General features: G+C 41.1%; 1 protein-coding gene across 4 annotated transcripts in view; it reads right to left on the bottom strand.

The window, feature by feature from the left end:
* Nucleotides 1-25,449, bottom strand: part of FOXP1 (forkhead box P1) — a 564,989-nt gene that overhangs the window by 289,845 nt on the left and 249,695 nt on the right. For all 4 annotated transcript variants that reach the window (XM_033131911.1, XM_033131909.1, XM_033131905.1 and 1 more), the window contains one exon: nt 22,479-22,539. The gene's annotated coding sequence lies outside the window, so the exon portion shown is untranslated. The remainder of the gene's footprint in view (nt 1-22,478; nt 22,540-25,449) is intronic.

Below are 25,449 nucleotides of genomic sequence, written 5' to 3' on the forward strand. Positions count from 1 at the left end.
GAAAGAAACTGTGAGAATATACTACACATCTTTTTTTTTAAAAAAAAAAAAAGAATGATTGTCCAGAAGTACGGTGTGATCACTTGAAAACACAGTTTAAAAGAAAATGCAGTCTAAAATCTGGAATTACCAAAATTTAGGAAGCAATGCAATCCAAAGCTATCCATCTAGACAGATATCCAAAACGTCTACTCATCCATCCCAGAGTTGGCCATTGTCTAACATACCAAGAAAACCTAGTGCCTTTGACAAAAGAACCACATGCGTAATAGAATCTACTGAAGGATCACTGGTACATATGATTATCTGGGGCCATGCCCCACATGTGGATATAACATTTGTAGCCACTGAAGCTGTCTGCTGCTTCCTCACAGAGACATGGCCTGTTCGTGTACCAAAAAATAGAAAGGAGACAGAGGAATACGCTTACAGAGACACACTGCATCCATTAATGTGCTTCCGCCAGGCTTGGGTCCAACCCACGTGTTGTTACAAGAGCAACACTGCACAGTGTCTAAATCATTAACACTGCTGTTCAAAACGGTTCTGCCTCTAAGACAAGACCTACTATGTGTAGAACACCAACAGGGGACATGAATAAATATTAGACATTGTTCTTGTACTCAAGAAAGCTTAAGAGTCTCACTGGGGAAATAATTATAAAGCACCTATTATATATTCTAAATCAGGAATCAAAAGATTCTTAAAAGATAGGTTCTCTATCCATTGGGATTTTAGAGTGACTTTAAGATAAGGCATACACCCAAAATATAACCCCTGAACAAGGCAGTAGTCTATCTATCAACATTCTATACACATGGAATAATGGTTTTTGTGGATGTGCAATAGAGTCTCTGCTTATAGGAGACTGAAGAATGAAACCTTGATAAATAGATCACTGGGGAAATTTTTTATAAGAATGAAAATGAAACACAATATGCATAATTTGCTCTTGGCAGTGGCCTCTGCATGATTGGGGCGGGGGGGTCCCTTGCAGTGTCCACAGAGACTATGTATAGGACTATACCCAACAGCTGTGGGCAAAACCAATATGGTCCTTGCCTGGGGGGTCTCTCAATATGCAAGGGGTGGGACAACGGAGGTGGCCTAACAGTAGAGAAGACCTGGAAGTTTCCACGCCTCTGTCCCACACTTACATCCCTCCACCCTTCTCTCGTTTCCTCACACAGGTCTCAGGTGCCTTGTTCCCCTTCAAAACCAGAAATTCCTGTCTCGGTTCTTCATTCTCACTGACTGACAACCCTTTAATAGCAAGAAGCTGCTCTCAAGTGTTCTGCCAAAGAGAAGACATTTCTATGGTCAGCGTTTGATAACTAACTGGGACGGAGAGCTCTGCCCCTCACTGATGGGTCACCTCGGTGCATGTTTTGACTAGAGTTTGGAATCAGTGAGGAACACTGTGGGTTTCCCAGTGTTCTTGCTGATGTCCTTTCAAGGGTGACATTTTCCAGAGCTGCGAGGGAAGAGCTCAGTTCTCGCGTATTTCTGGGTATGGAGACAACTGTGTTGTGGCCATGGCCTTCTGTGGTTTGTGATGTGGCCTCTGCACACCTGCAGAAAGGAAACTGCTTTACCCCTCGTCCCAGTCGTCTCCTCCCTTCTCACTAAATGCAAATTAGGACTAATGAGAGGCCATGCATCCATTGCTCAGATCTGTCCCCCTCTTTAGGGTTCAATCCTCTCTGTGGTACAATGAGCAGAGCTGGTAAGGTGCACTTCCTCTGGGGTTCCTGTGGCCCACCTAAGGTTTGTGGGAGCAATGAAAAACGGTGCCCCTGGGCCATGTGCTCAAGCTCAGAGTCTAAGGGCAATGAGGTACTGCGATGGGGAAAGTCGACTAACGAACTAATGATGATTTGCTTTCCACTCGTCACTATCCTCTTTTATACACGTCGGGCTGATGTGAAGCAGTGTCACCTGACCTTAATGTCACTGTAACAAAATGTGACTCCAACCTCTAATCCACACCCAGGCCCTCTCCCCTCCTCCTTACTGCCTTGGCTATAAATCATGCTGCCCTTCCTCCCTCCTCTAATCTCCTTATCTTTTGTCAGGTTCAAGACTACTGCACTGTTTCCAGCACAAAAGTTGGCTGATATTTTCATGCTGTACCCAACCCCCTTCAGTCTTCCTTGAATGCAGCCCTAGGCTGCCTCCATTATTTCAGTACCTGGGAACAAAGTTTCTGATGACAAAGTCTGCTTGGAACACAACCACTTTGCTAATGGGGGGACTATTGCTTGAAAATGGGGCACTAATTGTGCAGCCCAGACAATGAGCAAAAAAGGAAACTGGGGAAGAAAGACAAGTAAATAAAAATACAAAATAATAAATGCGTGCAAAAAATACAATGCTCTAATGTTCTGAGTGATTACTTTGGAAGGTCTGGTCACTAGGGTGGCTTGAGAAGAGGGTGGTGCACAAGCCATTGTGAAGACTGATCAACAGAACTTGGTGAAAATGAAAAGTGTTTGCTGTGCTCCTCTCGTCCTGGAATGCCTGCACCCCACCCCTCTGACCTGTCCGCCTAAAGCAGCTCTAACTCCACCCAGAAGGCTTCATTAACTGCGGTGTCCCTTCTCCCCCGAACCTCCCAGTAATATTCCAGGTAGCGATAAGCCCTCCCTACAATTCCTCTGAGTCTAATATTTCACATCAAAAAGGATTTCCACATTAGTTTCCATACCTTCTCTAACATGCTGTGAGCTCAAGACCTGCAGAAATATTTTATTCATGTTAGTGTTTTCAGGCCTATAGAACTCGGAATATAGTAGGAGCTTGGGGCTTATCAATTTTCACTCAATTGCAAACAGAAATAGAAGACAAACGTAAGTACAAGAGGCACGTGGCCATGGCAAGCCTGAGTGCAAATGTCGGAGGGCCTGGACTCAAAGTGAGACCCGCCCCCCCACCCTGGCTGCTGAGAAGTGACAAAGATGGAGCTGCCGGAACTACCCCCCATTGGAAATGGTGCCAATACAGAAGCAAGCAGAGGGCAGAAGTGTAAAGATAGGGCGGCGGGGCTGAGATCAAGTCTAGCCAGGCCTACACACCTGACCTACTCAGGTACGTAATCAAACAAAGTCTCTTTCACGTAAGCCTGCATGGGCTGAGTCTTATATGACACGCAGCTAAAAAACTTAGATAATGGCAGCTGACTGAATAAATTCACTTCACAGAGGAGACAAGCCACAGAGATGAGAGTCTGAAGTGAGGACATGGCTGATCGGGGCTGAATCAACTGCTTATCATCACCAGGGTTTGAAATCAGTCGGCAATGCCACCTGATTTTCACATTGACTAAAAGCAAGGATTTCAGAGAAATCACCAGAAACCAGAATCCCATCATTCTTCGCCAGGGCTTGCCAGCCTTTGGGTGATAACCGTTTGCTCTTTGGCATCCTAAAACAACTATCTTCAATGGCGATTACACGCTTACATACAGAATCCAACAGCACCAACAGCTAAACGGGGGAAATAAATTCCCAACCAGCCAGTTCCCTTCCTGAAGGCAACCTCAGCAGTGGTTATCTCTTTCCCCAAAACCTCCTATGCACATGCAACCCTATGTGTTTTGTATGGATACTTCTTTTCCCCATGCTACCCCAAGACCACTGTATTTACCGTGTTTCCCCGAAAATAAGACCTAGCCAGACAATCAGCTCTAATGCGTCTTTTGGAGCAAAAATTAATATAAGACCCGGTCTCATAGTAAAATAATGTAAGACCCAGTCTTATTTTACTCTAATGTTAGACCCGGTCTTATCTAACTTAAGACCGGGTCTTATATTAATTTTTGCTCCAAAAGACGCATTAGAGCTGATTGTCCAGCTGATTGTCCAGCTGATTGTCCAGCTAGGTCTTCTTTTCGGGGACACACGGTAGCACCTGATCACTTAATGCACATTGGAGCTAGTGTCACATGAGCACACACGGGTCTGTTTTCTTTTACAATGGCTGCGTAGCAGTGTCCCCCACCCCACCCCAGAGACTGACCAGAATTTCACCATTCCCTCTTGACAGATGCTTAGGGAATTCTGATGCTTTTGCTCCTACAGACAATGCTACAAGTTATGTCCCTGTACGTAGGCTTTTTATCAGCTGGGTGAGCATAAATCCTGGAAGCAACAGCTGACTCTCGCTATCGCGTTTGTGATCAAAGGGTCCACAACCTTACCAGGTAGTAAAATAACCCTCATTACCTTTCCCATACCCTATACTTGGGCTTCCTTTTACTGGTGTCTTTCTGAAAGGATCAGATTAGATGCCCTTGATGAACACTATAAACAAAATAAAGAGAGGCACAATTCTGGAGTAGCAGCTGATATCCACTCCAGCAGAACCCAAACAACCTGGTAAAATATTCCCCCCTCCACCCTTTATAAAATTCACACATTTTATAGAAGTATGAGAAAATTAGTGGAGCCTACACCTGATGGTACACGTAAGACCCCCACGTGGTACGGTGACCACAGCCCTGGAGAGGGCCCCCAGCGTCTCACACTTACCCTTTCCTCATTTGTTCCCTGTCCTTTCTCATCCTTAACATATCCTGGAGCATTCTTTCAGCCTGTTTCCCTCCAGTCTAATTATTCTTTAATTTTAAATAATATAATAACTTTGACATTTTCATTTATAGTTAAACCTTGCTAATTTACACAAATGATGGATAGACAGCATAAATTAACAAGCCCGAAACATCATCAAAACAAAAAAAGCCAATGATTAAAAAGAAATCAAATTGCTGCATTATGAAATATATGTTTACTCGTACAAATTCCACAGACTCGTGAGGAAATACGGAGCAGTGATACTTGGCTGCTTTCTAACATCCTCTTTCCAAGCTGTAGGGTTACTTTCTTTCCAGTTTCCAGTGAATATGTTTTCTGAGCAAAATATCAGAGCACATGGTAAGACGAAGTCTTTCTGAGTAACTTTGAGGCAATCTGCCCTGTTTCCCCGAAAATAAGACCTAGCCAGACAATCAGCTCTATAAGACCTGGTATTACATTATATCTATATTATATTATATTACATTATATCATACTATATTAATTATAAAGACGCGGTTTTATACTAAAATAAGACCGGGTCCCGGTTTTATAGTAAAATAAGACTGGGTCTTTATAATTAATGTAATATAATATAATATAATGTAACATAATATAATATAGATATAATACCAGGTCTTATATTAATTTTTGCTCCAAAAGACACATTAAAGCTGATTGTCTAGGTCTTATTTTTGGGGAAACATGGTATGAACTCAGTTTTGCTGCTCTAAGAATTTCTGGGCTCTCTGGTTACAGGGGAGAAAAAACATAATGTCTTTGTACATTTGGGTCGCTATAATAGAATACCATGGACTGGTGTCTCATAAGCAACAGAGATTTGCTTCTCACAGTTCTGGAAGCTGAGAACTCTAAGTTCAAGGCATGGACAGACTGGGTCTGATGAGAACCCACTTCCCGCTTCACAGATGGCCATCTTTTTCTGTGTCTTTACACGGTGGAAGGGGTGAGGAGCTCTCTGGGGCCTCTTTTAAAGGGCACTAATCCCATTCAAGAGGGCTCCACCCTCATGACCTCATGACCTCATGACAAAGGCTCCACCTCCAAACACTGTGACATGAAGATTTAAAATATGAATTTAGCGAAGGGGAGGGATACAGACATCCAGTCTATAGTGTATGTGAAAGTGGTTCCATCGAAAAAAAAAAAAAAAAAAACCCACAAAAAACAAAACAAAACAAAAAAACCAAGACGTACCCAAATCTGATCTCTTTACCTTCTCGTTCCACACTCGGGCTCTCCCGACACTCCATTAAGTCAACCAACAGTGCCTCCATCCAGAAATGTTTCTGTCAGAAATCGAGGTGTCATCTGTAACAGCTCCCTCTCTCACATCATTCACTCACTCTATCAATGATTGCTGCCCAATTTTAACTCCTAAATCTCTCTTAAAATCGTTCTTTCCTTGCCTGTCCACCATCAACACCCCAGTCCAAATTACAGGCTTCTCTAGCTTTGTCTGTGAGCAGCAGTAAGTAAGGGAGGCAGAAGTGGTCACTGTTTAAGAATCAATGACCACCTTCCCTACTAATTTTTCTGTATCTACTCCCACTACCCCAGGCATTCTTAGTGTCACAGAGTGATTTTCGCCAAATGCAAATCTTGTCAGGTTCTTCCACCCCATTCCCCGTATCCCTCACTACCAATCCCCGCAAGAAAAACACAAACAACCGCCCATCCACCCCCCAAAAAACTGCTTTAGAAGCATAGATGCAAATCCATATGCATTTTGCCTGCAACCTGTGTTAACCTTGGCCTCCTACTCATCCTGGACCGCCTACGTGTTAAGTCCGTCAACCCACCACTGTCCATCCCAACACAGGGGACAAGCTGCTTCTTCTCTTTGGCTCTCTACTTACACTTTATGTCCCTCTCTTATGTCCCCATTTTAAACGCCGTTTCCCCTGGGAGCCTTTCCCGACCTCCCTATCTGGGGCAGCTCCACCACTGTACGCCATCAAAGCATCGCCTACCTCATCAGACCAGTCTTTATCAGCCTTCATTAGTCTGTGAGCTGCATGAGGACCCAGTCATGTCTTCTGGGGCTCCCTACTATAAATTCAGCAAAGAACACTGTGGCTGGCACAGAGGAGAAGCTCAGATGTTTGCTGGAACAGTAAATAAATGGATAGTCACTTGGACTGCCTAGTTCAAATCCTGGCCACATCACATGCTAACGATGTAACCCTGGACACGCTGCAGGGACGGCTGGTCTGTGCTCTGTGCCCATCTTCCTTATCTAGGGGATACAGTAGCATTTACCTAACAACCAGGTTTCTCTGAAGTTTAAATGAAATCATACATCAGGGTACTCAGTCCCGTGCCTGACACGCGCAACCATTCGATGATTAGCTAGATAATTATCATTATCATCGTCACTGACTAGTATCCTGTTTCTCACTGTAAGAAAAGTCCTACATGGCAAAAGAATGCTTTTCTCTCTGATGCTCTACCATATTTTTTCTTTTATGAGCACAGAACCCCTGTTACATTATGCTAAGCAAAGACGGCCCATGACATCTCATTGCCAAGCTGCCCTCCTGGAGAAAACACCTACACTGCCTCCATCGTGGTCTTTACATGAGCTGATCTGGAAAGCAGTCTGATTAAACAAATTCCCAACAAATTAAATAACAATGACACAGCCTTACTTTCTTAAATCTCTTGGAGGCATTTAATGAGGATCTTGGTTATTGTTGCTAGAGATAGGAATTGGTACTATTCTTTTAGAAAATAAATTGGGAATATATATAAAATGTTCAAAGTTTATCAAATAAATACCAATATCTATGTACCTACTACCTACCTACCTACCTATCAAAATGTAAAATACATATACCTTTTCACCCAGTATTTCTCATTCTGGTCATTTGCCATAAATCAGTGTTTCTCAACTGGGGTGATTTTGCCCCCACAGGGGACACACAGCAATGTCTCGGGATGTTTTAGTTGTCATCCATATGGTGTGAGGGGGTGTGCTACTGGCACCCAGTGGGTAGAGGCCAGGGATGCTGCTAAACATCCTGCAGTGCACGGGACAGTCCCCACAGCAAAGAATTATCCAGGCCAAATGCCAACAGGGCCTGGATGAGAAGACCTTTCCTAAAGAAATAATCAGACAGGCTTGTAAAAATGAATATACAAATTTGTTCACCTTCATTATTGTGTACCACCTGAAATATTCAACAAAGTGAAACTGGTTAAATAAATTGTGATATACCTACACACAGCTGTAAGGTAATAATAACATTGCCATACATTGTTACAGAAAGATATTGGTAACATATTCTTAAATTTTATAAAAGTTGGGAAACTGTAGCATAATCCCATTAAAACTGTCAAACTCAACTGCCAAATTATAATGTGAGCCACAAATGTAACTTAAGATTTTCTAGTAGATATATTTTAATAAGTAAAACAGAACAAATGAAATTAATTTTAATAGTATGTTTTATTTAATCCAAAATATCAAAATATTATTTCAACCTGTAATCAATATCTAATCTTAATAGATATTTGTACTCGCTTTTTTCAAAATCTGGTGTGTATGCGACACAACAAATGTCAATTCAGACAAGCCACGTTTCAACTGCTCAAGACCTGCCATGGCAACCGCTCACCACACTGGCAGCTCAGGTGCACTCAACAGCAGATGGGCAGGGAGAGACATGTTTCGAAGAACTGCCTCCAAAACAGCCCTGATTCTGGGGAGTGAATCTGAAGTAACGTTGACTTTCTTACTTAGGTTGATCGTACTGTTTGTTTTTACTGTAAGAATTATCATGTTTAAGAAAAGAAAAGTCAAACTATGCATTTGGAAAGCAGGAAGAGAGAAAATTGCTCATTGGGCTTCATACACACAGGCAGTCCTGATGCCTTCCTAATCCTTGCTGAAAATGACAGATTCTGGAGTTTTCAGAGAAAGGGCTTGCTGCCACCTCCGTGTGCACACACAGACATGCACTCCTTTGCCTACGAGTGGGGTCAAGGTCATTCCTGCCAAGTGTATCCCAAACAGCCAAGCCCCTGCTCCCTCAGAACACATCTGAGTAGCAGAAAGGAGCCTTCTGTACTTTCTCCCAGGTATTCAGAGCTCCTCCTCCTCATCCTGTGGACCTCCTAGCTCCTCTGTCCTGTCTTCCCTCCCTCTCTGTCAGTCTCTGCCTGTCTGTCTCTGGCCTCAGACACAATAAATCCTCACTGCAGTCTCTACCCACTTTCCTCAATGGGAAGTGCTGGGGACATGAACCTAATGCTCCTTGAACGTAATCTCTAAGCATCAATTCTACAATGAAGGTCACGGGGAGCCGACGAATCTCGTGCACAGCTGTGGAAAACCTTTCCCACTATTGTGATCACATGGTTTTGATTCTGAAAAGTTTGTGAGCCCCAGATCTCTCTATCGGGCCTCAGCAAGCGTCAACGGTCCAGCCTTTTACAATTTCTGCACTCAAATCTAAGCTGTCATGCAGCTAAGAGGCTGAATGAAATTCCTAAAACTGGATGGTCCCACCCCCTACTTTTGATGGAGAGTGGAAGGTGAGAAAGAGAGGAAGGTGATTTAAAAATATGTTATCCTTAAAAACGCAGAAATCATTTCTTTCTATTTAGGAGCTTAAAGTTTGTGTTTTGTTTTCTATTTTGGGCCAGAGGAAGGCATAAGGATACCCATTACATTTCTAGTTCCGCTAGGCTCTCCCTAATAAAAACAGCCATTTAAAAATATTTTCATTATCTTTAAAGTTAATTAATGGTAAAAATTATTAACATCCTTGAGAACTTTCTACATTCCATGTACTGTGCTAATAATAAAAGTAGCTCACGTTACGGAGCCAACTCACTGAGCACTTGCTGCATATGAAGGATTGCTCTAAGCACTTTCCTCGGAATAATTCAGTGAATCTTGTGACCACGCCAAGGGGGAGATATTAATTTAGTCCCTATGTTTTTTAGATAAGGAAGAAAAGGCTTAGAGAAACCTGGTTACTTGCTCAAGATCACAAAACTAAAACGTAGCTGGACTGGGCCTCCAATGCAGAATTTGACACGTGAGTCTTAACTGTTCTTTATATAATCTTCCCAGCACGCCTGTGACAAGGTCCTTTCATTCTCCCCATTTCACAGATGAGGACACCCTCTGACTGTCGGGACCATGCTCAAGAGCCGACACATCCAAACTTCGATGAGGCATACACATCCCAGTCTGCACCTCAGAGGGGCACGCCAGCGCGGAACATCACCTTCGCATCGGAAACGTTGGTTTTTCAATTAAAAGTCGGCCGTGTTTTGAAATGGTGGCTACAGGAACCAGCCAGTACCAGACAAGAGTGTGGCTTCCAAGAGTGCTCCCAGAGTTGGGAAAGCCGAAGAGAAAGGGAGTGTCTTCCCCCCTCAGCACTGGGCTCAGAAGTTCTGGGAGAGGACTGAGAAAGCGACAAGAAGTGCACTTTCCTTTTATATATTTTTTCTTTTGAATTCTTTCATTCAAGGGTTGATGAGAATCAGCTGGTTGAGCGCATAGCTGAACAGAGCAAACACCCCACGGGGAGATATAGTTGCCAGTACCCCCGCTTCTCTCTGGAACTCAACCTTCAGCAACACCCCTACTAAACTGATACAAATGGGGGGAGCTCCCTAGAGTCCATCAGCCTGTCCCCATGTCTTACTGCTTAACCGGACACAGCCACAATTCCCTCGAGGCTTCTGGAACCAAGTGGCTGGAGGACACCAGCTCACTGGGTAAAGGACCGAAAGAGAAATGGAGAGACGCTTCTTGGGCTGGGCGCACAGGACCTGCAGCAGCGGTCTTTTCCACGCGCGACAGGAGACTACAGACGGGACCTGGCTGAATCCTGTTTTTTATCTGAGCTGGTGATGGCAGCAACAGCAGAAGCAGTAAGAATAGCAGTCACTATGGCCCTTACTGCTAAGTGCTTTATGCAGATCTGTCAGTCTGTCCTCAGCACGGGGCACTGAGGTAGAACCACCTCATCCACAGAAGAGCCTTTCGTTTTGTTCTCTAGTGTATCCTGGTGCCTAAGATAGTACCTGGAACAAGTAAGCCCTCAGTAATTATTTGGCGAAAAAAGGACTGAACTGAAAGCATCAAAGTTTTTGAAAAGCTTGCGGAGCCAAGATCTCTCCGTCTGACTTCCGGAGTTTCTGGATGCCAGTGTCCTGCCCTTTACAGTTCTGACACTCAGATCTAAACTGCAATGTCGCACTCTGTGAATTCACTCTAACTTCTGGTCAAGTTACCTCCCGATGACAAATCCCTTCTCTATCTTCTCTCAGCGCTTGACTTTCCCCTACCCCCACTCCTTCAAATTCTGGCTGCTCCAAAAATTATGAACAATTAAAAGAAAAACTGCAAACAGCCTAAATAAATAAACTTATAGACTTCATTTGTAATCAAATAATTGAACAAGAAAAAATGTGAGAGACTTATTTTCCCCTGTGATTTAAGTGACGATAACAAAAATCTTGAAACTCATTGTTGGCAAAGTTGCAGTGAAATAAACACTCTCAGTTGGTATTGGTAGAAATGTAAATTGGAGCATTTTGAAAGGTCAGATGACAGGATGTAGGGAAAATCTATGAGAATTCCCTAACTTTTCTTATAGTAATTTACCCCTCTAGAATATATCTAAAGAAGAGGAAATTAAGAGGCAAATGTTGGTACACAGATATGCCCACTGCAACATATTACAGAAAAACTGAAAACAACCTCCATACCCAACATTGAAGAATAGTTAATTAAATTTTATAGTATCCCAAAGGATAATATAGTATGCAGTCATTTATGACGTCTTTAACAATACTTTATGACATGGGAAAATGCTCACCATGTTATGTGAAATTTTTAAAAAGGATACACAATTTTATATACTGTGTGACTGCAATTTTGTTCAACATGTGCACATTCAATGAAAAAAGAATGGGAAAAAATATCTGTTATTCTCAGCATCAGGATTCTAGATTATTTTTACTTTTTATATTTGACATATTTTTCTGTAATTTCAAATCCCCTACATTTGTAATCAGAAAACACAAACAAACATGAAGTTCATGCGAATTTCCTACTCCCTGTTCTATTACTAATAACATAATGAGAATGGAGCTAATGAAATGACGTGACCCTTCCCGACGACAATTCTCTATTGGACTTTACGTCATTTATTGACACAGAAGGAAACAGAATGTCAAATCCATTCCAGAACCAGAGGAAGCAAGACCCCAGAGCACGAGCAAGTCAAGTCAACTACAATAGTGTGCCCGTCAGAAAGCATGAGCAACACACAGCATCATCCTTTTCTGTGCCCAGCCCTCAGCAAAACAGAAGTCATGGGAGGTGTGCACCGGTAGGAATCCATCGATAAGGGCAGAGTAGACAGCTACATTCTCATGCTACACAAAACACTCAAGGATTTTAAAAATACCCAGTAATTGTCAAGCAGCAGGAGCATTCTAACTGTATTTACATAATACTCATCAAGGGGCCTTATTAAAAAGAAGCTAAAAACTTCAGAGGGAGGGGCCTGACAGAGAGGGAGAGAAGGTGGGGCGGGGAGGGAGGGGTCAGAAGAGAAACAGCAGCAGAAACTTTAGAAGCTTGAGGAGGAGGGAAAGAGGAATTGAGGGAAAAAGGGAGGGTGAAAAGTGGGCCTTTTCTGTGATTCACATTTTTAAATGACGCTTTCCATATTTAATATTTTGAAACACTTATAAACGGTGTAATTCTCCTTAACATAGCTGGAAGAAGGAGAGAGTGTTGGAAATGAAACCCAAGAAAGGGCCATCTACACAGTGAAATACATTTTAGCTTTCATCAGGTATTTTTTAATAGTCAACTTTTTAACAGTTAAATTTTAATATTTCTACTTGTGTTTGGTATATCATAAAACGATAGAAGAGTGTAGAAGAGCAGGGATTCCCAACACAGAGGGCGGCAGTTACGCAGTGGGCTGGGACATGTTATTTTCCTTTCTGAATCTTCAGTAAATTACAAGGAATGGACCAGAGCAGTCTAACACTCCCTAGTCCTCTCAGAAGCTATAACTCTAACAATACTTCACCGAGTGACTATTGGGGATTTTAGAACTAGATAGTGTTGTGGCCACAAAGAAGAGCAGTATCCAGCTCAATTTTAAATACACAGTGAACCTCGTAGGAACTCAATAAACAAGAAAATCTAAATTTTATACTCTAAAAGCTGTAAGTACATTTTAATTTTCCAGGGTAAACTGACTGAGACCCAAGCAAAGCAAATTTTGGAGATGCAAACGCAATCACATGAAATGAATCAGGATGACGGCTGTCCCTTGACAGGACACCAGGCTCCCAGCTTACATGCTGAAAATCAAGTTGGAGAAGTGGGAACATATCAAGAGACAATTCAGATCAGAGAAGTAAAATGCCTAGCAACTTAAAGTCTAGAAATTCTGCAAAGTTAATGCAAATTGTACCTCACGCTATGTTGGAAAACACATGTGGTCGACGCCAGGGTATGATTTTATGTGCCTCATATTAGTTTTAGTATTACTTCCAAGTTGATGGAGAACCTGCGTGATAATCTAAAATCACAATATCATTTATAAAACAAATTCAAGAGACTGAGCTATCTCGAGATGCCCAACGGAGATGTATTGGCAATCATGTGTAACTGGAAGGAATGTAAAGGCCCACTAGTGCAGGAACAGATAACACAACAACAGAAGTCACCAAGGTATATACCAAAACTAAGATTTAGATATAATACGCAATAATTTGGGAAATACGATATTTTAAAGTTAAAGCAGGAAACAAAATAGTATATACAGTACAAGTACATATAAACAAATCTATATATACAAAATACTGGCAGGATACACATAAAATGTTGAACTGTTTAGGTGAGGCCACCAGTGAAATTTTTCTTCACACATTTTCTTTCTATACTTCCATGCTTTCCTAATCTCTTCTAATGCCATTTCATAATGGGGTGGGGGAACCAAGAAACACAGGTACGTATTATCTTTCACAAAGAGGAATCATCCTTCCTTCATCCAGGACTACCTCCATAGTATTTATTATCCAAATTGCCTAATGCTCGTTTTTCCTTATTTTACTTACAACTTTCTAGAAGCCTGAAGATTTGGGACCAGCCTGGAAATCTCCAAAATGTTTAACTGTATTTCAGAATTTCTGATAAACTAAAGTCTTTGATGCTCTTAGTTAACTTGAAAGACTGATGAACCCATCAAAGACTACACATATTAGTATAAGGTACGGTGACAGGCTGACATGTGGCTAGACCAAACTAGTACTTTACTAATCTAGAGACTGTGGTAACCACACCAAGCTGTGATGTATTTGAGATGATTAAAAACAACATGTCTTAGGTTAGAGATGTAAGTGTATCCCCTTTTCCCCACCTCTGATTTAAACTTAATATCTAAACCATAGGATTAGAGAATGAGTCGCGAGGGGCAAAATGCACAGGATTCCTTTCTGCAGCACTGAGCTGGGCTCTGATCACGTTCCACAGGCGGGACTGTGGCCAGGACATTACAGTTAGCACGCTGCCCACGTGGGGCTGCGAGGGGTGGGGACACGGGCGATGGCCTTAACACAAAAGAGGGCTGAACAGGCATGAGTCCTCGAAAAATTGCTGACGAGGCCTCAACTCCATAAGCAGACTGGTAGTTGTATGAGGCCAGGGTGTGATTTAAGAGTGCGCTTCAAACATCTTGACTCATGCTACGGTTATCTATGACTTCCATGCTGATTACTCCAATGGTCGGTTCTTTGTTGTCATGGTTTTGACCTCTTAGCAGCATATGACACAGCTGACAAGGCTCCCCTCCCCTAAACAATGTCCACAGTGGGCTTCCAGTTCACCACAGCCCCTGAGTTTTCCTTCCATCTTTGACCCTCCTTCTCGGTACCCGGGACCAAAGCTCCTAATGCTGTTGGCTTCAGGACCCACATCCTATTTACTTATACCATTGCTCCCCTAGTGAGCTCCTCCAGTTTCATGCCTTTACACATCACTTACGTGCTTATAAATCCTCAATTTATAGCCCTAGTCAGGAGATTTCTAGAGCCACATATCCAAACACCCACCTGATTTCTCCAGCTGGGTGGATAATAAACAGCTCAAAGGAGGATGGCTTAGCTCAGCTGTAAGAGCGTGGTGCTAATAACACCAAGGTTGCCGGTTCCATCCCTGCATGGGCCACTGTGAGCTGCGCCCTTGTTAAAAAATAAAATAAATAAAATAAACAGCTCTAGCCTCCTAAGCTACAGTTGCCCTCCTGGTCTTCGCTGCTTCCCTCACTCACCCTTGACAGAGTCTTGGCTTGACCAGTATTGGTCAGGCTCCTGAACCCATTCATGAATTTCCTCATAAAAGTCAGTTTCAGCAAGAATCCTGCTAAATCAGTTCAACCAGAACCCCACCCCATGCTCACCACCTTGTCACCCTCCATATCTGATCCGGTTCGGCACCCTGCACCCCCCCCCCCCCCGCAAAAGCCATCCTCCTTTGAGCTGTTTATTATCCACCCAGCTGGAGAAATCAGGTGGGTGTTTGGATATGTGGCTCTAGAAATCTCCTGACTAGGGCTATAAATTGAGGATTTATAAGCACGTAAGTGATGTGTAAAGACATGAAAGTGAAAAATTCACTTTCACTTACAGAAGATGGTAAGGCAGACAGTATTCAGGAGCTTTCAGGAGATGGTAAGGCAGACTGCTCACCCTGGACTGTCTTAAATAAGAATCCTTCCAGATCTGCTGTAGCCAGGACCGTCCCCTTGCTGGACCCCTGATGTTTCCTTCAGAATTGCCCCCTGACCCATTCTGCTCCTTGGCTATCCATCCGCACATGCCCATGCTGAACTGGAGTTGAGCCCATGTCTCTCTCAGAGACAATCTCACTGCAGTGCTCCCTACACCTATTGGAACGCTCCTGAACACAGTCTGCCTTACCATCTTCTGTAAGTGAAAGTGAATTTTTCCAACACCGTCAAACCTGCTCCCCCACAGGCTTCCCCGTTCCAGCTCACGGCGGCGCTATCCCTCTGGCAGTACCGGAACCAAAATCCCTCAGAGCTGATCTGACTCCCCTCTGCTACCCACAAGCAATCCATCAGCTGACACCACCCCATTATTCGGACAGAAGTCCCGGGAGTCACCCTCGATGCAACTCTTTCAGCCTCCACATCTATTCCACCAGGAAACCCTTTGGCTGTCGCTGGAAATCAATTCAGCTTGTGGCTGTGCCACTCAGTGCTACATCCGCACCATCTGAGCAAAGCTGCCCAGTGGAAACACAGTGCCTGCTACATATGGAATCGTACCCACACTGACAAAAAGTACATACAGTTGAAATTCATTTAATTTTTTTTTTTTACTGAACCCAATATATCCAAAATATGATCATTTCAACATGTAATCAATGAAAAATAATTATTCAAACATCTCACTTTTTTTTTCCGTGCAGTCTTCTAAACACTGAGGATTTTAACTTACAGTACATAAATGTTTTGGGAGCTACCTGTCAAACACCACATGTGCCTAGTGGTTTCCATATTGGACGGTGTAGGTCTATTTGCTTCTACTCTACTGTTTGTTCATTCAATTGTTTAAAAAATCCTTGGGCACAACCCAATATAGTCCCTAACCCATAAAGGGTCCCATGCCCACTTTGAAAATCACTGTTCTAAATAAGCTGAAAGTATGCAATGTGTAATGAATGGGTGTCAGCACCCTTTCTCTGGCCTAGGGGCTGGCTTCTCAGGACCCCTTTGGAAGGGAAAGAGACTTCCAAAGGAAAGAGGTCTGGAGGGAAGGGTGAGGAATTCAAGATCCATGACAACCCATGGACTGAAATCATCACAGTCTATCCAATGACGCGAAGCTTTGTTTAATTTAAAGGTAATTTTAAACAACTTATTTCACTGTCAGGTAAATAACATCTAATTACTTATAATTATACATTACATACATGCTAATATAAAAAATTCAAGGGAAAATCTGCACAATTTTCACACTTAAGAAAGAGTGTATTTGAGCAGAGTAGAAAGACTTCAAAAGTTTCACCCCGCACCCCAATGCAAAGGCCACAGACGTACCACAATTTAGAGCGAGAAATGAGAGGTATAAACTTAAACCATTCATCTTCATTTTCTATTTACAAAATCCTACTCACTCACCAACAGTCTTTTTAAAATATACCATAAACTTTAAATCCAACCTCAGCCCTGGGCAGAAGGTGTCAACTTTTCAAATGGACTAAAAAGAAGGATTCTACCGTCTCTATACCACACGCTCTTTTAAGGTCCTGGATGTTACTAGATACAAGGGGGCACACAGAGCTAACATAGTGGGCTTCCCTTAAAAGGGTCTTGTTTTTGTAGTTAAGCTTCAGATTTCTTCCTGAGGTTTCTGAATTACCAGAAAAAGGCAATACTTGCTTCATCTCTGTAAAGCTGTTAAATTGTGTCACCTAAGCCGAGAACTTCTGGATAAGATGCTCCAGGTGAGCAGTTGGGATATTTGTGCCCTTAGCAGATGGAAGAGCAAGAACGTCATTTTGAAAAAAATGAATAAAGCCATTTGTTATTTGGTTTTATATTTTTGATTGTTCACTGTGCAAAATATGGCTACTTGATAATTGCTGCAAATATTGTCTTTACTACTAAATATGGCTTCATGTACATTTCAACAAGTGACTTCTGCTCGAAAAAGAACTCTATTGAGCATATTTCCCTGGAAATCAATATTTAAATTTTTTTTTCTTTGAAACTAACATTCAAGAGAGACAGCTCTTGTTTACAGAGTAACTTAGTTTAGCATTATGGTTAACAATGTTTAAACACAGCTAACTTAAAATGCAAACATTTAAATTCTGAAGTTTAACTGTTAGGAGACCAAGTCAGTTCTATGGAAATACAAACAAGATGAAAACAGTCATTTTCCCCCCAATTCCATCCCTTGTGAGAATATTTCAGGCCAACATTTTGGTGGATTTAGGAATAAGAACACAAACAACTCTGAGATTGGAAGACAGTTAGAAATTTTAAAGCTTTGGATGGACCTTGAAAACATAATGCTAAAGTGAAAGAAATGAGTCACAAAAGACCACATAATGTATGATTCAATTGATGTGAAATATCCAGAACAGGCAAATTTATACAGATAGAAAGTAGATTGGTTGTTGCCAAGGGGCTGGGTCAAGGGGAGTGACTGCTAACGGGTATGCAGTCTCTTTCTGAGGTGATAAAAATGTTCTAAAAACTGGATTGTGATGACAGTTGCAAACTGTGAATATATTGAAAACCATTGAACAGTACACTTTAAATTGGTGGATTGTACTATGTGTGAATTATATCTCAACAAAGCTATTAACAACAATTAACATATCTGATAACATTCACAACAGCTTGGCAGGAAAGGTAAAAGACAATCCAGTCAATCCAACATAGTTTCCATATAATGCTAAAATACCTAAATCCCTGATAGCCCGGTTTCCCTGTTACAGAACACAATCAGCTAGCCACCAATATTTGCCCTTCCTCACACCTGTCCTCACCATCATTCATAATGTGTGCCTTTCCCCTCCCAACATAAGTCCTGTGAAGGCTGGGGACAGAGACTGTGTGCTTCCAGTGCCGTGGTCCTAGCACCTTGCACACAATCATCAATAAAGATCTGCAGTAGGAAGTGATGTATGTACATGTGTAGTCTGTACATTTGTACCTATGAAGGAATGAATGAAATTACTGGATTGGGGCAATTCAACCAATCAAGTTGGTCTGTTCCAACTGTCCCTTAAATCTGTTCTCCAACTCTCCCACACTCATGGCCACCCAGGGAGAGACATTTCCCAGCAGCCATTGCAGCTTTTGGTGACCATATAACCATAATCTTACCAATTAGATGTCAATGGGTGTGATGTGTGCAAGTTTTAATTCATTTACTTCAAAGAAAATCACTTACCTTGGACTTCACTGTGCTTCAATCATGGGTGGAGATAAGGACAAAACCCCAAGGCACGAGAGCACAAGAGGGGAAGAACCTGCCCAATCAAGCTAGACTGACCAAGTTGCTACATGAGAAAGAGGTACACTTGTATTTTATTCAAGTCATTGTATGTTTCGGTTTCTATGCTCCATCAGCCTAGTCTTTACTCTGTTACAAGCCAGGCACAGATATGGCGGGGAGTGGGGATCGGGGCGTAGGAGGTGGCAGGGGAGAGGTTGGGGCAAGAAGGAAAGATTTCAATGCTTAACTATAACTGATTGGTGATTTAAGCCAGCGTGGTCATCTGGAAGCTCAATGAAGACACTCTCTTCCAATGTCTTTATAACAACTTCATGAATTAGTAGTCACATAATTCAAATCTAAATGCTACAAAGAGGCCATTTTGAATGGATTCAACTCAGAATACTGTTCTCATTAAGAAAATACTTATATCACATAAATACACACTTTCCAAAGAATCAACCAATGAGTATATTTTAAATGGCTGAATAGCCATTTTTAGCTTTTCTTTGTAACAAGAAATAATTTGAAATATGTAAGACACAATGAGTAGAATCTATAAGGACGCGTTATAACTCTGACATCTTGATCTAACAAAAATACCTCAAATTGGAGATGGGAGAAAAATTGCAGTGATTTATACATTCTTTTAGATTGTTTAACTTTCTCACAAATAAGTTGAATATTAAAAAGAAAACAATAAACTGAACCTTTATTGTTCCTTTATAGGCTCCTGGCATCTGAAATCTACATCCTTCTTGTAGTGTGGAAGATACTGCTGGTTTCTTAACCATCACTGGACAACACAATCTTGTTTCTGTTTCAGGTTTACTCACTGGGAAGAAACACTAACCATTCTATCCATTTTATGTATCTTTATTTAGATTTTATATTTTTAATAAACCTTTTTTCCTTATGTGTAAGAGATAAGGATATAAAAGGATTCGTTTTTCAAAGACATTTGAGCTTGTTAAAAGATAAAATACTACATGTAATTTATTATTTATTTGAATATATACCTTATTTCTTTAAAAACATGTTTTTTTGTGACAGTCAAAACACAGATGGAGGGGGTCGGCCCGGTGGCTCAGGCGGTTAGAGCTCCGTGCTCCTAACTCCGAAGGCTGCCAGTTAGTTTCCCACATGGGCAAGCGGGCTCTCAGCCACAAGGTTGCCAGTTCAACTCCTTGAGTCCCGCAAGGGATGGTGGGCTCTGCCCCCTGCAACTAAGATTGAACACGGCACCTTGAGCTGAGCTGCCTCCCGGATGGCTCAGTTGGTTGGAGCACGCGGGCTCTCAACCACAAGGTTGCTGGTGGGCTGCGCCCCCTGCAACTAGCAACGGCAACTGGACCTGGAGCTGAGCTGTGCCCTCCACAACTAAGACTGAAAGGACAATAACTTGAAGCTGAACTAAGATTGAAAGGACAACAACTTGACTTGGAAAAAAGTCCTGGAAGTAGACACTGTTCCCCAATAAACTCCTGGACCCCTTCCCCAATAAAAATAAAACAAAACAAAAAAAATCTTAAAAAAAAAAAAAAAGAACGACTCCAAGGTTTAAAAAAAAAAACAAAAAACAAAACACAGATGAAATTGATAGTGTGGGAGAAAAAAGTTAAATAATAAAATGTTAACTGGGGGTAGGAAAAATAAAATTTATTTAAAAATGTATCAACAACAAAAAGTTGAAGTTGAAAAACTACACAGATCGAGTAAAAACTCTTACTCTGAGCTTCCTAGCAGTCAAGTCAAAAATAAAAATTATATGAATTTGTTATTCAGCTTCCTTTGTGTCATAAATGGAGGCATCTAAAGGACAGAATTTCTCTGTTCCTGAAATTTGAGATGGGGTTCCTTATTTTCAGGGTATTATATAATATAATACACCATGCCCTTGACAGTAATTATAAAGAAAGCATTTTTTCTCCACTAATGACAAATTCTGGAAACGTTTCCTTTTTAACCAAATTTGCCCTTGACTCACGATATTTTTAACTTTGAACAATATTACAGAATTGGGAAAAATAACATTGCACAAACTCAATCATGACCATTTTCAGGTCATGGGTGTAAGTGTGGACATTTTAAAGACATCAATTCAAAAGAAAAATCATTCATGCTTACAGATAATTCCAAAGAAAACAAGGAAAAGCTACTAATGAAGCCTTATTTGGAGCTGTAGGGATAACACAACTCTCAAGCTGAATAATATTTCATCTGTTCAACTACTTTTTCAGCTTTGTTTAATCCTAATTTTTAGCTTCACTAGAACCCTATGCAAACAGCACGGGAGGAGTGAAACACCTGGTCTGGCTTTGCGCGAGGAATATCTTGGATTGAGATCTCACAGAAACCAGGAGACACACCTGAGAGCTGGGCAGGGGAGCTGTGGCAGAGACGGAATGGCCCACAAAACCGAGAATATTTACTGTGTGGTCCTTTACAGACAAAGTTTACAGATCCTTGGAATAGACTAGGCCTTCATTTTTCAAATTAGAAAACTAAATCTCAGCAAAAGAAAGTGCTTTGCTAACAGTCATGCTATGACATGATAACCCCAATTACTAGCTAGGATCACCCCTATGTTTCCATGCTGAAACATCTGAAAGAGACTGTCCTCTTTGCAAGACAATCAAGTGCTTCTCGTAAAGGTCTAATTTAAACAACAGAGATGGTAAAATGGGGCAAGTTGAATTTTTTGGTCCAAATCAAGTTTGCCAAAACACAAGTATAAAAACAAATCCACACCTTTCTAATGTGTTCCAGAACCCCAAACCCTTGGTGAAATTAAAAACAAAAGTGATCTAAGAATCTTTACATGATGAAAATTCCACACACACACACACACACACACACACACACACACACACACAAAAACACCTTGTTCAACTAAAGAGTAAGTAGTCTGTATCTTACAAATTCAAAAACTTTAATTTAGTAAGATCTGAGCAAAGCCTTCGTGCAACCAGGCCAGCTGGTAACCTGTTTTAAAATAGACAAAAATATACTAAATTAAATGGAACTATTATTAGTCCAAATTCAAAAATAAAATGAAGATGCTACTTGAGAAACTTAAGATGTTAAAATGACCTGCAAGATTAACTACTGTAAGATGACCCCTGCCCTCACAAGAGAGATACTTCTGGAATCAAGAAAATATGTAGCATCCATAACTATTTTAACCAGAGTGCTTTTTTGTCCCCCCTCCCAAAAGTGAATTGGAGCAAATTTAATTTAGCTTTAATTCATCAAGCTACATTAGTCTCTCTGAGAACTTCCAATTTTAAAATCAAGTACTCATTTGATTTTCAAGCAAGGTCAAGGGAACACGGCAGCGGAGCGCTGACGTCACGGGGACATGCCCCGCGCTGCACAGCAGTTACATCAGTGTGGCATGTTGCTATGGTGCCTGACTGTTAATTTCTGAAAGAAGGTGATTATAAAGCGGCCAGATGAGCATCAACTGGATGACACCACCTCAGCTCAGAACACTGACAGGCGTTAATCTTGTTCACAGCAAGTTAATTTTATGAAATCACCACTTTTGCGATGCGAATATTCCTTTCCAACTTTAAACCTACCAAGTCAACAACCACCCCCCACCCCCACCAAAAAGAAACGTTGAGCTTCAACAAAGAGAGGAAAAGTTTGGTATTTGGGGGAACATGTGACTCTGTGGGCCGTTTCTTAAGGGCAATCTTTTTTTTAAAGACCTCCCAAAACATGCTGCATACATACTTAACTAAATACACATATATTCGATAAATATATAGATCAGAAGAGAACGGAGTTAAGATGTCCAAATGGCGAAGATCCAGCCCTAGGTATAATCCCACTAACCATATCCGCATTTACCTTTTTTGGCTTCTGTAAAGCAATCTTCAGTTATAGTCACCTCAAAAGGTCACTTCTTACCCTGAAAACAAAAGAGAACATCAAAATCTGAATGTCAAGGGAAAGTAACAACCACCTATGTGCCTGAGACACATGCAAGAAAAACAAAAGGACTCAATTATGTTTAATGGCAAGTCATTTCAGAGTTAATACAAACAAGTTCCAAGACCTCCACTTTCTCCCGACCACATGCCTTTGAGCTGTTCAAGACAACAAAAACAACTTAGATGGAAAAAGTAGAGGTGAAACATATCAAATTTTAAGTATGAAATTTTCTCATCTGGTTGTCTATCTATCAATTTATTCTCACGTGGAATAATGCATGAGTCATAGGCTTTTGTTTCTGGAAACCAGGCAGCTACGTGAACTTGTCTCTGTTTGGTTAACATCCACAACATCTCTGATTTCGTTAAAGCAGAGGCTTATTTTTTCCCCCTTCGGAAGAGTGTTAGTTCTTTTAGACAAGATGCTTTAAGCCACTCTGGACCTTTCAAAATGAATAAAAGCACCACAATTTTCAGTTTGGGGAGGCGTGAGAGTTAATCAGTTGGTGAAAGCTGTTCACAGAATGTTTTCCACTTAGCATATATCTACCAGATCAACTAACTTAAATAAAAATGGTTTGTGTCAGATGAAATAAACGATTGAAATCAAGCCTTCCAACACACAAAGAAAGGATGGGACATGCTTTATCCCACATCTACCACTGCATCTGTACACGTCCGTATGCAAATCAGTGTGCAGTCCTTTAAGAAACGTTACAAGCTGCCTCTTTCCGTCCATGCAACTGGGATCAACATATGGCACAAGTGAAAAGAAAAACATTTGTTTATTAATTTAGATCAAGTTACCAACAGAGCACAGGATTCATTCCACATCAATTGACCAAATGCTCATATAATTTTTTTAAGATGGTGAAACTATATCATCATTTTACTAAAATGGTCATGTCCTTTTGCTCACTCTTCAGAACAATATGTAATTAAGTCGTTTTAACTTTATACGGAATATATCCCTGCTTATCCCTCCGCCTTCGGCCCTTAATGTGGAAAGGCATACATCACTGAAAAGAGTTAAATCTTATTTTTACTAGGGCTACAAATTTGAAAGTGGCACTTTGGTGCGTACTATCTTTGAGGAATTGATCTGAGGCCAATTTATGACATTTCCACAAGCAAGTGTATGCAGATTCTTGCCATGAAGATTGGAAAGAAATGCAGGCTCTGAGTGAAATCGTAATTTTCATGTTTACTCTAAGAGGAAATTGGAGGTTTTCACCATAAATGTTCACTATTTGGGTGGGGGAAAACCCTAGCTCTGGGGCTTAAAATTACTATTTTGCAATCTGCCCAAAACCTTTTTGTTTTTACACAAAACAATTCAAATTGAAAATGAAAATCGTGCGCTTTACTGCTGATTTGTGTCCCCAGGGTTGGTTTCTCCAGTGGTGAGAAATGTTAGAGGGCAAACGTGGTAAGGAAACAGCAGCGACGCCACGTCCTCCAGGTTAAGGTGGGGGTCTGCAAAGCAGCCCCGCTCCACACAGATCACAGGAGATCATGAGGTACAAGGCCCAGCAATAATCTTCCACCCCAGAAATTTCCATCTCCCCACTCATCCAACCTTAGTGGAAAGTAAGTGAACTCTGGCAGACCCTACTCCACTGAAGGCAAGAACACCCTTTTCTCCCTCCGTTTTACTTGAGATGTTCTCCAGTGAGTGTACTGTAAACTAATTTTCATGTTATCTATTGAGCTGCATCTATTTTTGCATGTTTGGCAGTCAGATCTATGATATTAGACTTTGCAATGCAGATGAGATTGCTATCTTATAGGCCTGGCAAACAACTGGACCTTATTAATATTTAATTAAAAAGAAAACTGCTGAAAATGCCTATTTGGAACAAAGTTATCTCTTGCACTGAATTCAAACCTGCAGAACATCTGCAGGTAAGCACTGGGCCTGTTCTTCCACTTCTCTGTACCTAGTATGGCATGTTTGCCACGAAAGAGCAAAAGCTGGTTCACCCTCACAGAGTTTACAAGTGAAATTTTTCCCTGCCGGGGAGGGAATCAATAATAACACAATGACACAACTGACCCTCCAATTTATAATTAATCAATACAAAATTGGCTACACTTAATTTTTACTTAAACATAAAAAACCGGCAGTAGGATTCAAACCACATTTTCCTCCATTTTGGAGTTATATAAATTTTAATGCATATGCACATTTGACAACTCATTAATTTATTTCTGTTGACTTTAGTTTTTAGTATATGTTAGTAATCTAAAATATATTTTTCTAGCTTTGCTGAGAAATGATTAATAGTTCAATCGTTAAATTAAGTGAACTGTGTCCATATCACAGACAAGAAAATTAAGGCATAATACTGGGACCTGATTTGCATCCATACTAGTCTAGAAAAATTAGAAATCAACAACTAGGAGAAAAATCTGCACTTCATTTGTTCCAAAGTATAAAACTTCTGTTTCCAAAACGTATTGGCTACTTTTGTAAACAATCACTTTTACTTATCAAATATATCAACTATTTATCTGGATGCTTACTGGCAGCACAAGTGCCAAAGCTAAAAATAAATGATTATGCAAGTTAAAAAAGAAGATAAATGAAAACTATTCTCCTGCAGCTCACTTGTCTTCCTTTAAAAAAAAAAAGTGCTGTCAGCATATGAATTTAATTTTTTCCCCCCTTTTCTCTTTCTTAAGTTTCCTGTTGGGTTTTGGTTTTAAAAGTGAGGCAGGGATATTGTCAATAGAAATGACTTACTTTCCTTCATGCTGTTCTCTCCCCAGTCAGATGCTGTGACCACTAGAATCGGTCCCTGTGTGGCCTCTTCACTATTGTTTGCAACCGTGTTCCCCACGGGAAGCTATGGGATGGCCGTAAGGACCTTGATGAAGTCCTTAAC

Source organism: Rhinolophus ferrumequinum, chromosome 17, assembly GCF_004115265.2.
Source record: "Rhinolophus ferrumequinum isolate MPI-CBG mRhiFer1 chromosome 17, mRhiFer1_v1.p, whole genome shotgun sequence".
Classification (NCBI taxonomy): Eukaryota; Metazoa; Chordata; class Mammalia; order Chiroptera; family Rhinolophidae; genus Rhinolophus; species Rhinolophus ferrumequinum.